The sequence below is a fragment of the Gasterosteus aculeatus genome, chromosome 9 (genome assembly GCF_964276395.1).
Source record: "Gasterosteus aculeatus chromosome 9, fGasAcu3.hap1.1, whole genome shotgun sequence".
NCBI lineage: Eukaryota > Metazoa > Chordata > Actinopteri > Perciformes > Gasterosteidae > Gasterosteus > Gasterosteus aculeatus.
In genome coordinates this window covers 1,236,489-1,244,322 of record NC_135696.1, presented here as the reverse complement: position 1 = coordinate 1,244,322, position 7,834 = coordinate 1,236,489, and the positions used below count along the sequence as shown (strand labels likewise).

The window sequence follows — 7,834 nt, the reverse complement described above, 5'->3', positions numbered from 1 at the left end:
TGTTGTGTTGAGCAGAAATCTGCCCCTGCTGTAATGTGAAATCATCCAACACGGAGCACATTTCAATCTGCTTTTACCATTTTCTCTGTTTTCCAGGAGTTGCATCCTGCAGTCATGATTGGATCTCTGGATCAGTGACAGTCAGACCAGGAGACAACATCACTCTCTACTGTGATTGTAAACTATCAACTGGATTATACACAGTGTGGTACAGGAACTGCTCTCATGAGAACCAGCCTCCTCTCGTCCTTAAAGTCAAACCATCATACAATCTAGACAGTGACACTAAAGATCCTCTGAAAAGTCTTCCTCGTTTTCAATTTGTGAGAAACTCTTCTTCTAATTCTTATGACCTGCTGATCATGAACATGACTGATTCTGATGAGGGAATCTACTACTGTGGAACTGAAGAGAAGAAAGTGGAGGATAAAGAATTCATTGGCCTCAAGACTCTTTATAGAAACGGAAACGTCACAACAAGGATCTCAATCAGTAAGTTTGCTGCTCTGACTTTGTTCCTGTTAGATCTATGTTGTATGATTTGACTAAACATTTAACACCTTGAAGGAAAATGTACACAGGCTCTATATTTACTTACATTACCGATGAAAATGTCAATATGACGTCTTACAGAAAGATTATGGGAATCAACAACAGACTTTATGAATCTGAAGAGTTCTCGGTCATCCTTAAATGTGAACTGTACTGTATTTTTATGAATGTTAATGAGGTTTGGGATCATTGAACATTTTAAATCTGAGGCTCCATCAAAATTAAAGGTTGGACATTTCACTTAATTCTGAATTGTTTGGACATTCTTGCACAAATAATAATGCCAATATAGTATATATCTTTTTCTGCTCAATGAAAAGTTTGAATTCTTAACAATCTCGGCTGAACTTTATTCAAACAAGTCAAAACAACAGTGTTTTCATTCCTGGTGCTTTATGCACATGTAAAAAGGTTTGTTCAGGAACCAAAGGCCTGTATGTTTATATATTTAATAAACAAAAACATATATATTTTGTTTGTGTTCTGAACAAAGCTAAAGCATCAACATGACTATTGTGCCAACATGTATCCATACAGTGTTTAGTCTCATCGTTGTGGGTCAGAGTTTAATGACGCTTATTGACACAACTTTGTTTCAGGTCCAGACTGCAGCGATTCTCCGCTCCAGACTCCAGAATGTCTCTGTCCTCTGTGTTGGACTCTGCTGGTCTCTCTGTGTCCAGCTATTGCTGTCCTCTCCTCCGTCTTCTCCTCTCTTCTAGTTTATCATCTGTGTCAGAAAAAAGGTAACTACTGTATGCCGCTCCTTAAGAGCTAAATGTAAGAAATGTCATTGATCTACTGAATGAATTTCTACCACAAAGACACCTGAAGTCTCTTCTTTGGATCCGTGTTTGAGTGTTGATGCACCACGCTGTCTGTACTGATGTTGTATTGATTTCTGCAGCTCCACAACCTGATCAGCAAACACCTCAAAGAAGACAGCATGGGGTAGGTGCAACACAAGAAAGTACTGACTCATGGCAATAAATCAGTACACGGTCACGATTCTAAAGAACAAATGTCAAATTTCAGGATGAAGATGTGTGCTATGCTGCACTGGAAATCCAACAGACATCACACAGACCAAAGAAGAAGAAAATCCAGAGTTCTGACTTCAGCACCTATTCTGCCATCAATACTTCGAGGATGTAGAGTCTAAAAAAGAAAAATAACAACCACGACTCTACAACATCTAATGATGGGATCACAGCACCTATAACACCGACCAGCGATGGCCTTCAACTTAAGCAGAACATGTCTCCTTTGACAAAACAAGGACAATAAAATTGAGACGCCCGGCCGTCAGTCCTGTCAGAACAACACTGCATCTAAACTGAATTCAGGAGAAGATATTTACACCCAATGAATTTCATCTTTGCTGGTTTGTTTGCTCTTTAGATTTAAGTTCCAAATTGATCAGATGGGGACATTAACATACAGACAGAAAACCTCTTAGTTGTTGTTGTTGATCACAATCCAGCTTCAAGTTCACATTTTCAATGGATATCAACATTTCATAACGGTGATGATTGTGTTTCCATCAAGAGACACGAAAGCTGTTTTCAGATCATTTTCTGTTTTTATATCTAGTTTGCCATCAGCCCCACACATGCCTTTAACGGCATGGTGAGATACAATGACTGAGTAGCTTAATAACAGGAAACCCACAGTGACAAACAGCTCGTCATTCGGCCGCAGAGCTCAACAGACTGAAGCTGTGGACCAGTGACTGCTGAAGTGTAATCCGTGGAAATATATAAAGTTTTTTAAATTGTTCTCGTTGTAAGAGTCTCCACTCGCTCACTGAAAAGAATGCTCGTTTGTCAATTAGATGTATTTATGTCCAACGGCCCTCTCAGCTACACTAAGGTTATTTCTGTCATATGTGTGACCACATCCTGACTGTGAGATGCAATGCTCTGCTCTTTTGTTTGCAGGCAGCGTGCAGTGTGGTTTCACCGTGGTCAGTGGGCTCACAGGCTCACTCGACATCGGCCGTTTGTCTGAACAACGTAGTGCAGCACTTTTGGATGGACGATGATTTCTTGCAGTGAGACGTGGTATTTAAGGAAATGGACAAAAAATTCGGGGATTACAAAAAAAGGGAAGGGAAAGTAACATTCGGGGCCTCGTTTATAAACGTTGCGTACGCACAAAAGAAGGCGTACGCAACGCTCTCTACGCAAGAATTGGTATTTGTAAAAAGCAAACTTGACGGAAAAAAATGTGCGGTGCTTCACGCGAGCTCAGACCCACAAAAACGGGTGAAATGAGAAGAAACACGCAAACGTGTGTAAAAGTGTGTAAAACTAGACTGTTGTAAGTGAAATGCCAATACTGCCTCATAAATAACACGAACACCCGATCGATCTGCAGCGTAAAACAAACATACTAATTAACACATTTTCAAAAAGAAAAGTGAAATATGTTCTGCAATAATATCGGCATGTTATTAAATTCATCCTCAAAACACAGCTGTTGCTCGTCAGATGCAATCAGACGGACGGTAATAAAACGCCGTGATGACGTCACAATGCGTGATGACGCTGATGGCTGATCTCGCGCTCGTAGGAGACGTGGCACATGGAAGGATCGGCGCTGTAGTGCAGCGCACCGTCGGCCTGTTTAAGGGCAGATGGCGCTGGAGGAGGTTGTTGTTTGCTCCTGAGAAGCTGTGAAACATCCTGCGTGTGCTGTGCTACATGATGTGGCTCAGCTTCCAAACGCGCCTCGACCCCCTGACGCCGACGCTGTGTCCTCCATAAAGCATATTCCACTCCTGCTTCCACCTCCCAATGATCATCTCCACTTCACACTGAGTGACGTTACGTTTCTTCGTTTTCCTCTCAGTGTTTGTCATGTTTTCGCAATCGATGAATATTCATTTGTGGGCGTTCCACAGACTATATTTGGGCAACTGTGGGCGTGACATGAAGCCGCAAAAGCTGCGCTGCGTTTAGAAGTGAGTGTGATTTATTGAGGGAAAACTGCGTAGGACGTTTTATAAGTCTGAATATTTCTGTGCGTTTCATCCGTACGACACTTCAGGCGCAAATCATACGCAAGCTTTTATGAACGAGGCCCCTTGGCCACACCAGAGGAACTCTGCTGGCCTCTATTGGAAAGGTTAAATGATGAAGCAAATAAGGTGAAATAAGAAGGTGAACAAACTAAATACTGAGCTAAATCCTGATGTACGTTTGCTACAGCTGCTGGATTCTATTACTGCATTCATTGGCTCTGACCGGCTGGCCAATTAGTGTGACAATATCTGATTCCTGTAAGTTAATTAACTTTATTTGCAGGGAAGAAGTAATGTAACTGTTTATAGTCTATAAGAAAACACTTACTAGAAGACATGTCTTTGTTCAGCGCAGTGACCAAATATTTAAATAAACTGATGGATGGATATGATTTGATATTTTTTTGAGTTGTAAACTCACATTATGGTTGTAATTATTCCTTTGTTTAATTTTGTGCTTTATTTTGCTGTTAAAAAAGTCCCTTAATTGTAAATATCTGAAGTGGTTCTGGTTATTTAGTGTGTATTTGTCTTTCAGCTCCTGGAAGCTTGCCATACTTCCATCTTTGATAACTCAGCATGTTGCTGTTATTCCATATGACATCCTTTGTTTAAACCTCTGATCAACAATACCTGGAATAAAGTGTGTATCGTAGGGGCCCGAGCTCCTCTAGCCGGTTTTTCTTTATTACTTTAAACCACAGCTCTAATGTAAATCTGGTAGTAAATGTTTTGCCATACTTGTGTCTCCAATAAGGCTTTGTATTTCCCTTCCTTCTATAGAAACTTCTAGATTTTTCCACTTTGCCTGGTAATCGTCGGTACACCAGTATATTTTTGGTCTAATTTGAGCTGCCAGTACGCCCTGAGGTTTGGTAGTGACATCCCCCCTTCATTTTTCCCAATCTGTAATGTTTCATATTTGATTCTTGGCTTTTGGCCATTCCATATAAACCTTGAAATAATTGAATCCCAAGCTCTGAATTGCTTCTCTCGATCTCGATTGGGAGTGATAGGAAGAAGTAGAGGAGTTTTGGAAGTATGCTCATTTTATAGTATCTATCCACCTCTCCATGTCACCCCTAATGTCTTGATCCACTTTGGTATAGTTGGCTGTATATAGATCATCAATACTTTTTGTTATAGGCACTCCGAGGTATGTCATACTTTTAGAACACCATTTTAAATTAAGTGTTTGTTGTATACTTTCAGAAGTATATAATTTAGAGTAAAAATTTAATTAAAACGGAGGAGAGTCCCCAGCCAGGTGGCTCGTATCTGGAGGAGGAGATGATTGCTCAGAGGCTTTGTGAGCATGGAAGGTCTCTATGGCAACGTGGGGCCCAGGAATGTAAAGAAAGAGGTGGGAAGTGAATATGCTCAGGTTAAATTCAAAGACAAGAGAGGGATGCATGGGTAGACCACAGATCTAAAGGAATTCCTTCCTCTGATAAATGTATGTGCCTGGTTAGATATTTTGATCAAATTAAAGTGCATATTAACAATGATAATAATATCAATATCACATTTTCTACTGTGCTAACGCGCAATACTCGAAATGCTGTAATTACTCGTATTTCACTCATATAATGTTGCCATTTCACATCTATTTAGTAGTGTGACATGTTTTGTTTTTTGTATTATTCAGAGCTGCCAACTTTTCAAAACACCTTGGAGTGAGATTTTGTCGGGGGTGACCAAAATTTTGCCGCGCACGCAGTCACACACGTTGGTGGCTCAAATATCAGGAAATTGGAATTCACTTGGCGTAGTACCCGTGTTGTACGCTGCATTCTGGTGGTTTGTGGGGCCCAAAGTGGTTGATCGGGGCGGCCTGCTGGAGATGGACAACACTGGTTACATTCTGTGAAGCAAAGACACAGCTGAAGGACATGTTGGTTTACGTAGATGTTATTTCATGCATTCCAGTGTATTTTTGGGTGGTCTGCCTGAACTTATTCTGATTCATCTTCATCTCCTCATGACTTGTGGGGCCTTCTAGACTTGAGCTGAACATTCAACCAGAAAACTATTGCTGTGCCTCAATGACTGTCTATGTACCACAATATAGCCTAATTAATAGACCTGTGTAGGATTTGACCAATTTAGGTTGATTGACATTTTGATTACAATGGTATTCAACTAATTCTTAACTGAAACCTCACCTGTATTGTTAATAATTGTATTCTTGAGAGCACTTAATGATTTATGTTCAGCAAAAAATGACACAAGTTTAGTAAGGGGAAAATATTTTATATATATACTTGTTTGTCAGTTTGTCCTGTCTGTTGCTCTCTCTGTCCTGTGTGTAGCTCCTCTGTCTGTTGTTCTTTAAATAATATAACAGACTTCCCTTTTGTCCTGGGCCTGGCAAAGGTCTTTTACGAGACATCGTTGCTCCCTTAAAGAACTAAAATGGTTTTTAATAACTCTACTCTCATTTACAAAAGCATGCCTAATTCTATTGCACAAATTTCCCGTCTTTATGTTAAATTCTTTGGAATACATCTTACCGGTTCAAAGTGCTGTTTGGAAAGGGGTCTTTTTCTTTGGCCTGTAAATAAAAAGATAAATGCTACGTGAGCAGCCTTAATAAACAATGCTATGGTGTTTTGAGCGTGCAGTACACCAAGAGGTTAACACGGTGCTGTCCTGCTGCTTGTTGTGACAGCTGAGTTTACATTCACCACTCAAACTCACACGCACAAACACAACTAATCATTTCTTTCCAGATTTAAAGAGAGTGAGTACTTCATTGAAGCGCACGTCATTAACGTAGCTTAGTCTTTGCTCCTCCTGAGTTTCTCCCGTGGTTGTGTCTGTTTGAAAACCTCCTTCTGTTGATAACTTGGGGACTCTTTGGGGTCAACAGCATGTCCATGCAGCGAATAGGGTTACAGATGCGCTCCTTAGCGCCACCTATCGTCGGGCAGTTTGAAAAGGAACGAACGCGCTTCGGCCCAAAATCAGAATTCATTTTTTGCCGTGAGGAACTGGTTGTGTGGCGTGAGTGCGTGTGAAAACATGCAAAAGCGTGTATCACACGGCGAAACCCTGGTAGCTCTTTATTATTGTTTACACTTGTTTTGTTCAACTGGTAATTAATAAAATGTGAAATGTAATGCCAATCGGTCGCTAGCTGTCACACCATAAATATCCAGGTCGGTCACTTCCTGTTATGATTTACAATCCGACTCGGCGGTGACAGTAGTGATGGCAAAGTGAAGCTTTCCAGCCAATTGTATGGGATAAAGGTTCATTCATTCAATGCATCGCAAACTCTACGATGACCTCTGCTGTTGAAAACGTGTAGTGCAAATGGTTCGAATAGCCCACCAGTATATTTTGGCCCAATCTCTGATTATGAAAAGTTGAACCAATAAATCATCTAATAAATACACGGATTCCTATATGAATAAAACTATTGTTTTTCAGGTTTGAATTGTGTCCTTGTTTGTGTATTTCAATTCTCTGTACATTGGAAAGAAGTTTAACAAACACTTATCTATATCTTTCTGCACCTTTGTGCATGTATGTTTGTGATCATACTAGCAGAATAATTAATAGAAGAGATTATATATATATATATAAAGTGCTTCCTACTGCATGTGCAGTTCATGCAGTCATAGGGATTTATGTGAATTGTTTGAATGTGGGAAGTGATTGACAGAGGAAAGGTCAGTGGGGCAGTGATTGTGCTGACAGGTTTCTTATGACAGGATATTGAGGTGCTTGTGGACACATGGGATGGGGCATGAAATTATTATTGATTTTTATTGAGAAACACAATTTTCTCCACAGAATTGGGGTTGAGTCGGTTTCTTAGATACTGTTTCCCCAGCTTTAGAAAAAAGGCGCTCATGCGGCACGATGAGGCAGGAATGCTCATAAGATTACGTGCTAATACAAACAGATGTGGGTACACATGTTTGTGTTGGACCCAATATTTTAGCGGCTCTTCACTCCGTGGAATGTTTGATTCAGCCAAATATCTGGTGGTCTCCACAATAAAAATAAACATCCATAATTACACAATACAAATGACAGACTTTGCCTGCCTATTGCCAACCTTGTTAGAGGAAATCAAATTGAAGTGCTCCCACATCTCGGAGCGACCTCTCTTTGCCACAGGTTCCATTGTAAATGTGCTCTTTGCTACAACAACAACAACAACAACACTGACTTTGACTGTATCAAACCAACAAGCCCGAACCCTGTTTCCAGCCCATTTGAATCAAATCGAAGCGGTCACGTGAC

At 40.4% G+C, this 7,834-nt stretch overlaps 1 long non-coding RNA gene across 1 annotated transcript; it reads left to right on the top strand.

Moving 5' to 3' along the window:
* Window positions 1-352: 352 nt before the first annotated feature.
* Window positions 353-1,724, top strand: LOC120825203 (uncharacterized). The gene is made up of 4 exons (XR_013450762.1): window positions 353-492; window positions 1,152-1,298; window positions 1,460-1,503; window positions 1,588-1,724. It is a non-coding gene; the product is annotated as an uncharacterized LOC120825203 (long non-coding RNA).
* The last annotated feature ends 6,110 nt before the right edge of the window (window positions 1,725-7,834 follow it).